Genomic DNA, 8,852 nt, shown 5'->3' with positions numbered 1-8,852 from the left:
TTCATAGTTTAAAAAACAATATTAACAGACTATCCAGTTAAGCTCTGAACACTGGTAATATACTAGATAATATGTGACACTATGCTTTTGGGAAGCCAGACATAATTCTAAATGATTAGGTATGCTTACAAATTTAATACTCAAAAAAGAATTCTGAGTCTACCAGATTGATCTCAATCCTCGGGGGAGGCTTTCCCCTGGAGGGGTGGGAATGGGAATGGGCTGGGGGGAAGGGGAGGGGACCAGGAGGGGGAGAACAAGGGAATCCGTGGCTGATATGTAGAATTAAATTATATTGTAAAATTAAATTAAATTAAAAAAAAGAATTCTGGGAAAAAAAAGATTTACTCATATTATTCCCAGCTTAAATATGAGGAAACAGAACCACTGGGAGAATAAATAATTTAAATTCAGTTTTTGTTTGTTTGCTGATTCTTTTATTTTTTAATGGCTCCATGTATGTATATAACATATTTTAATTATTTTCATGCAAACCCATTACTCCTTCTAATTTCCTCCAATTTCTGGTGAACCCCTTTTTCTTCTCAAATGTTCCCCTTCTATTTTCACGTCTTGTTTGTCTGAGATGTATGACCCACTGAGTTTAACTGGAGGTGTTTATGTGAACATGCGTGAGGGTTAATTACTGAAGCATGAACTTATGGCGGGGGGCGCGACACCATTGAAGAAAATGACTCCGTTCTCTAGCAAACATTAACTGTTAATAGCCCTCATCTAGCAGTGGGACCTCATGACCTCATCTTTCACCCAAGATAGGATATTGATAACCTCATCTAGGGCAGATGTTGTAGAGAAAACCACCACGGCTGCTGTCAGTTCACAGGTACAAGGGTCTTGTATCCAGGAGGCTTTTCATAACTCCCCTCCCCACCCTCTGACTCTTCTTCCCCTCCCCTCTTCTATAGTGTTCCCTTTTCTTTGGAGGGTAATACGGGTGCCCCATTTATGTCTGAGCATTCAACAGTCATTTACCCTCAGCACACTGACTGGTTAGGAGCTCCTGCATGGACAGTCGCCCACTATGAAAAGAAGCTTCCCTGACCAAGGCTGAGGACAGCCCTATCTATGGATGTAAAGATAAACATTGAAAAGGCAACTTGACATCATGACTATTTAGTAAAACAACAGAAATAGATCCCCCCAGAGGGCCTATGACTGCCCCAGCCATTGGCTTTTGATCAGGATTTATAGTATTAGACAGGAATTCCCTCCCATAGTACAGGTCTCAAATCCAGTCAGAAAACTTTGGGTTACCCCCATTAGCAGCCATACCACCATTAAACCAGTGGATACATCTTGCCTGTCAGGTTAGTATTGTGGCTTTTAGGATTCACGTCTGAATAGACCAGATGACTTATCTCCCTCAGTAGCCATCTTCTAATACTATGAAATACAGATTTAAGAACCCTGTGTTACCACGCAGAGAAGTCCTGAAGGCCGGCTTCAAGGCTCAGCATCTCAAAATCTTCACTGTAGGTCTCATTAATATAATTGTCTCCATTGGGGTTTGAACCTTAAGTTAACATATGTACAAATTACATTAGCTTTAATACAGACATGGTACAAAAGGCAAGTGTTGCTGATCTTCATTGTTTAACAGTCAAGGTTGTCACCTGCTTTGTGAAAGAAAAGGCCAAGGAACTAATATCCTTATATACCTGTCTTGCGATGGGATGCCAAGGAAACTACTACGAAGGAAATCTACTGTAGTGCTTAAATCAAGGACAATTATAAAGCTGAAAACACAATCATAAAATTTAGAGAGGAGAAATGGTGATGAGATTGGGCAAAGGAAGAATTTTCACAGCAAAGAGGAAAGTTATTTTATTTAAATTTGATGAGACAATAAATGACAAACTATGAGGAAATTAGATGCCATTGTAGAGTAGAATGATTAGAGGAAGAAATCTCTGGCTGACCGCAAAGCCCAAGCACACACGGGCCCACCTATGCACGGGTGCCGTGGTCTCCACATCTCAGAGCCTGCTCTCTCCCCCTTCTCATCCCCTGTTAATCCAACTACCCAGCTCCCTGGCATCTTATTGCCAGTTTGTAAGCAAACTGTGTCTCACAAAGAGCTGTCTTCCCCACTTGCTGAATCTTCTGCTTCACACCCAACTTAATACCCCCATCATGGCAATCTGCCTTTAGCCCCTACACTCTGCCCAAAGCACTCTGAAGTCTACAACAGCGTTTAGGGAAATAAACCTGCCATTTCCAATTTTCATTTTTCTAGATTTTTCTTCTGAAATTCCTATGCCTCTTAACTCTCTACTTGCTGGGATCCATACCATCCACTACTATCCTGGTCATACTCCCAGCTGTTCTCCTCTATGTGTCAAATGGAGTGATTGGTCCCTACCTCTGGAATCTTACCAGCTTATATTTCTGAGTCAGAATTGCAATCAATCCAACTGTTTCAATAACCAGAAGAATATCACTAAATGGCACATCTGCATTTGAATTCCAAAATTCACTTCAAACATATTCTCTTGCCCTCTAAACATCTATAGCCTTTATTATCCAAGCATCACCATTGCTGCTCCCCTTCCCACAAACCATTTGCTGTCCTGTATGGTCTATCTGGTTCTCTGTCAATCACCCAGGTCTGTGAGTTTCCTTCATTCATTTCTCTTTAATACTTGTTCCTATCCAATCAAACATCTTACCCATCTAGTTTGACAGCCTAAATATTTCTGAAATACATTCTCATTTCTTCATGCTGACTACCATGGCCCAGTTTATCTTTCATCTTCCTCAATTATCATAGCTTCCTAACATATCATTTTTTTCTACAATCTTGTTTGATTCAGAGCCACCTTCTTTCTTCATAGCAGTCTGGGAGCTCCTTTAAAAAGCCAAGTCGGGCACCTTCACATACACACATGCAGTAAATGGCTGAAAAGGACGAGTTCAGGTCACAGGGACATCCTTCCTTGCAGCCCTGTATGTATTACTCTGTGCTTGTGATTGCATTACTCTGTGTGTTATAGTGCTGGCAAGCCGCTATAATGTCCAGCCCTGTGTGGTTTTTTTTTTAACTTTTTTTCTTTATTAAGAAATTTTCCACTCACTCCACATACCATCCACAGATGCCCCCTTCTCCCTCCTCCCATCCCCCCAACCCTCCCTCCCAAGCCACCCCGCATCCCCACATCCCCCAAATCTAGGTCTCCCGTGGGAAGTTGTGCAGCACACTGAGCCCAGGCAGGCCCAAGTTCCCTCCCACTGCACCAAGGCTGTATAAGGCATCACACCACAGGCACCGGATTCCAGAAGCCTGCCCATAGACCAGGGACAGATCCCAATCCTCCTGCCTGGGTGCCCCCCAAACAATTCAAGCCAAACAACTGTCTTCTGTATCCAGAGAGCCTAGTCCAGTCCCATAGGGGCTCCACAGCCACCAGTCCACAGTTCATGCAGCCCCCTGTATTCTTTTTATCACAAACCACATTTTTTCTTTCCTCAGTCAATTTCTTTACCATAACTGTGACAGTCCATCTTCTTAGTCTGCACAATTCTCAATGAAGGCATCACTCGGTGACTAAGCCATCCTCAGTAACAAAGCCACCACTCAGTGAAACCCCTTCTGGACTCCTTCTGCCAGGAGAGAAGCAGTCAGGAATCCCACAAAACACTCAAGCTCTGATTCTCATGTCCAAGGAGTTTCCCCTCATCTGTTTCTCACTCAAACTTCAGCTTCCTTGATAGTGGCACTGTGTCTTTACCTGGGTCCTGGAAGATGGCAGGTGGTGGGGAAACAGCTGTTTAATAATTGGGTTTAGTTTCCTAAATGTTTTCTCATGCAAGCTTTAAAACAATCTTACAAGTCTTGGGGAAGAACATTTTGCTAAATCTGTGCTAGAAAAAAACACGTGTGAGATATGCCTTGAGAGTCTCTCTGTCCTTCCTTACCCCAGCCCCAGCCCCTCACTTAACACACAGGGAAGCTTCTTGTTTTATTGAACTAGATAAGGAACAGATTAAAAGATTGCTAGAAATACAACATGGATTCAAAGTAACAAAGTGCAAGAATTCAATTGGTGTGACGTAGTTGAAGAAGTGGAGATGTGAATTATGGAGCATGGGAGTCCCTGGTATAAAACAGTGAGTGATTCTGAAGCATTGAAATGAGCAATTTGGAGAAGATCTGAGAGGAGAAGACAGAAAGGGAAGGAGAGAGGGGTCCCAGGGAGATGCTATGCAAAGACGACTGATGTCTCTCTGTTATGTAGCCCTGGCTATCCTGGAACTTGTTATGTAGACCAGGCTGGCTTCAAACTTACAGAGATCTGTCCACCTCTGACTCCCAAGTGCTGGGATTAAAGACCTGTGCTACCACACTGGTAATGTGCATTTTAAGCTTCTTTGCTCCAACAGAATCACAGTGTGCCTTTATTCACAGACTATCAGTAAATTCTCACTTACTTTTCTTTACCCTTCCATGTATAAGGTAAGAAAACAACACTGAGCTTCATTCAAAGTGTATATTACAAATGATTTCTCAGAGTTTAGCACCATCTAGTACTTTGATTTCCTTGTTATACTCATCAGCAAGTGTTAATTGTTCAGGCTTATGTGTTCCCTGTGATGTTTTTATACTAGCATACAACCTGCTGTGAGAATGTGCATCCTTTGGCCTTCTCTGGGTCTGTCTCCACTCCTTCACCAAATCCCCTTCCCTTTCCCAATAATCTGCCATCTACTGTCACATCATATTTTTCACCCTTTCAAGTCTTAGTTTCCATACATGAGAGACAATTTTTGGTATTTGTCTATCTGCATCAAGTTTATATTTCTTACTGTAATGGTCTCCAAATCTATCTGTTTCCCTGAAAATGGCATGAATTCATTCTTCTTTGCAGATGAATGTAACCCCTGTGTATACATACCATAATTTCTTTTTTTAATTAACATTTCTAAATTACACATAACAATAAGTTTCATTGTGGAGTTTTCATATATGTATATAATTTATTTTAATCGCTTGTCTCCATTACCCTCTCTTGCCCCCTCCCTGTCCCACTGATCTCCTTCCTCTTTCCAACTAATCTAATCTCCATTCTACTACTTTTATGACAATTTTGGTGACTTGATGAGTTTAATTAGGGATGTTTGCCTCCATACTGGGTGAGAGGCTGTTTATAGGAGCATGGTGCCATAACAGTGGCTACACAGCAGAAGAAAATGTCTTTCCCTCCTCCGGCACTATTTACTGCTTAAAGATCTTCAGGGAGGGACGGGCCTCATGAGTTTGTCACCCCATCACTCCTTCATAACAGAGTATTGGAGGACCCTATTGTAGAGTCTTGTGCAGTAATCACAGCTGTTGTGAGATCATGACTGCAATTGCCATCTCATAACTAGAGGAAAGTATTCCACAACAGTAGCAAAAGGAATATGGTATTGGCAGAAAAGTACCATCTAGACCAGTTTAGTAGAAGAGAGGACCCATAAAGAAGCACTAATATCAAGCTGATTGTCCATAAAGGTAAGAAAGCACACATTGGTAAAAAGTCAGTCTCTTCAACCTTCTCCCTTCCTCTGGCTTTTATATTAAATTCTTTCTGTTCCTTCTTCTACGGTGTTATCTGAGCACTAGGGAGGGAGTAGGCATTGATATAGGTTTCCCACTTAGGACAAAGCATCCAACAGTACTTATCTCAGCGTTCTCATCAATTATAAGTCTTTGCATATACAGCACGGTCTCTTTATCCATTCATCTGTTTATTCTTGGGTTGATTCTGTTTGTTGGCCATTGTGAATTATGCTGTAACAAATATGGCATGCAAGTATCTCTTCTGCATACTGATTTCATTTCTTTTAGATAAATACCCAGGAGTAGGGTAACTGGAACACATAATAGCCCAAATATTAGTTTTAGATGACTGTCCACATTTCAGTTTAATGAAAATACTATATTATATCCACACTAATAATGTGTAAGAGTTTCTTTTTCTATACATCCTCCTTAACATCTATTTTGTTTGGTTTTTTGTTAGTCATTCTTACTGAAATTCTCAAAGAAGTACAGTTTCCTTCTGCATTTCCTTGATGATTAATGATATTTTGAATAATTTTTCCTGTAATTTCAGCTATTTTGCCTGAGAAATGTGTGTTCAATTCATTTGCCTGTATTTTCTCTGTGTGATTTTGATGTTAAGATTTTTATTTGTTTATATATACTTTTTCCACTAATTAGTTGACAAATCATCTCTCTCACTCTGTTAATTCATTTCTCTTGTTGTTCAAATCTTTTAACTCAATGCAGTCTCATTTGTCAAATGCCTTGTCTGTTGGGCTGTTGGAGTCTTATAGACTAAATTTTCCCTGTGTTAATATCTTTAAGAGTTTCTATGTTTTCTTCTAGTAGTTTCAAAGTTTGAGTCTTCATTAAAGTATCTGGTATTTTAAGTTGAGTTTTATGTAGGACAAGAGAACAATTTGTTGAAGAAATTGGCTTTTCTCAGACACATGCTTTCTCACCTCTGTGGGCAAGCAGCTTGTTATAGATGTGTATGCTTTGGGGGCTCCTCTGTTCTACTGAATTAGTTTAGGTGTCTGCTTTTCTGCCAATTCAATGTTCTTTTTGTTACTATGGAGACAGGATAGATAAACAGGGAAAATTGGGGGACAGGTGAGAATGGAGAGGATTGCCTCACCCTGTGATCCTGTTGAAGCCTGGTGGCAGCAGAGAGAAAGAATTCCACTTGCACAACTGACAGTGCTTAAGGCCTTTCTTCCTTCCCAACTGTAAACATATAATTTTCTAGAAATCTCACCAGAAACTTTGTTTGCAGGAAATGGACATGTACCAAAGCCCTTGTGCAATGCCAGTGGCTTCTGGTTTTACTTTATCACATTATAATTCCATCCAGGGCACCTTCAGAGCCACCTTATAATCTCAGTTGTTAAAATGGAGGGAGAAGAAAAAGCAAAGGTTTCTTAGCAGTGTTTTGGGGGTGTAACTTGAGAGCTTCCAAAAATGGAATATATGGCTAATCTTAAACAACAGTTGCAACTCTCCCATGAAGAGCCTATATCCACATTTGTGTAGGTCTCATTTCCACAACCCCTAGAGAAGTCCACATTCGTTCTCAATGGTGTTCTCTTCTCTCCCATGAATGCTACTCTTTCTCCTCACTGTCATACTAAAACCTGTGTTATTAATTTACCTTTTTGACAGTGTCACGTTTCTCTACAGTGCAACGTGATCACATTCACCCTCCCACACTACCCTCTCCCACCCTTCCCGACTCCTGCCAATTCCCTTCCCTCTTCCCAGCTAGTAGCCCTCTTACCCTTGTGTGGTTTTCCTCTTTTTTGTTCAGAGCCCATGCAGGCAGTCACAGTGACTGTGTGCTCTCGATTACAATAGACATGTCATATCAGGTGACAACACCTCCCAGCATTCTTTAGTTCCCACTGCCTGTCCATCCCCTCTTTTGTTATGTTCCCTGGGTTTCAGAGGGGATGGCATCCATGTCTCTTTTGGAGCCAAGCATGTAACAATCACTCTCTCAGCACTTTAGCAAGTTAAGAGTCTCTAGTTTGACTGTCTGCCACTGTCAAAAGAGCCTTGTCTGAAAGGCCCCCTGAATCAACTAAGCAAGGCTCATGTGAACTCATGGAGACTGGAGCAGCAAGCACAGGCCTACATGTGTCTGCATCAAGTCCTCCGCGAGTATGTTATAGCTTTTAAGTTAGTATTTTTACGGGACTCCTGACTATGAGAACAACTGTGTCTCTGATGCATATGCCTTCTCTTGAGAATTTTCTCCTCCTGTTGGGTTGCCATCTCCAACTTCAATATGATGAGTTTTGCTTCATCTTATTATATTTTATTTTTCCATGTTTGGTTGTTGTTTCTGAGAAGCCTGTTCCTTTCTAATGAGAGACAGGAAGGGAATGGACCGAGAGGGGAGGAATCGTGGAGAGGAACTGGGAGGAGTAGAGGGAAGGGAAACTATAATCAGGATTTGTTTTCTTTGTTTTTTTTTTAAATATTTTTATTTTATAATTAATTTAATTTTACATATCAGCCACAGATTCTCCTGTGTTCCCTTTTCCCACCCACTCCCCAGCCTTCCCCCACAATCCACCCCCCATTCCCACCTCCTCCAAGGCAAGGTCTCCCCTGAGGATTCAGCTCAGCCTGGTAGATTCAGTTGAGGCAGGTCCAGTCCCCTCCTCCCTGCATCAAGTATCTCAGCATAGGCCCCAGGTTCCAAGAAGCCAGCTCATGCTCCAAGGACAGGTCCCAGTCCCACTGCCTGGGGGCCTCCTAAACAGTTCAAGCTCATCAACTGTCTCATTTAACCAGAGGGCCTGGTCCAGTTCCATGGGGGCTCCTCAGCTATTGGTTCACAGTTCATGTGTTTCTGCTAGTTTGACTATTTGTCCCTTTGCTTTTTCCATCATGGTCTCGATATCTCTTGCTCATCTAATCCCTCCTCTCTCTCACTTGTTGGACTCCTGGAGGACTTATTATATGAGAAAAGAATCTATTGTTCAATAAAATTTTTAAAATAAAAAAGAGGCTTCTTTAATAAAGCCTAGGAGCTGTACTAGTCTATGGCCATAAACATAAAGGTTTAGAAAACAGTTTAACTACATGTCCATTTGGTACAACATCAATAGTAGAGTCCCTCACAGAGCCTGTGACCTCCATTGCCATAGTCTTTTGGCAGTGCCAGGCTTGTATTCCCTCTCATACCATGGGCCTCAAATCCAATCCAGAAGCAGCTGGTTTCTCCCAGAACATCCACACCACTGCTACACCAATCAGCATATCTTGCCAGGCAATTCAGTATTGTTGTATGCAGAGTCTT

This window comes from Peromyscus maniculatus, chromosome 6, assembly GCF_049852395.1.
Source record: "Peromyscus maniculatus bairdii isolate BWxNUB_F1_BW_parent chromosome 6, HU_Pman_BW_mat_3.1, whole genome shotgun sequence".
Taxonomy (NCBI): domain Eukaryota; kingdom Metazoa; phylum Chordata; class Mammalia; order Rodentia; family Cricetidae; genus Peromyscus; species Peromyscus maniculatus.
This window is presented reverse-complemented; position numbering follows the sequence as displayed.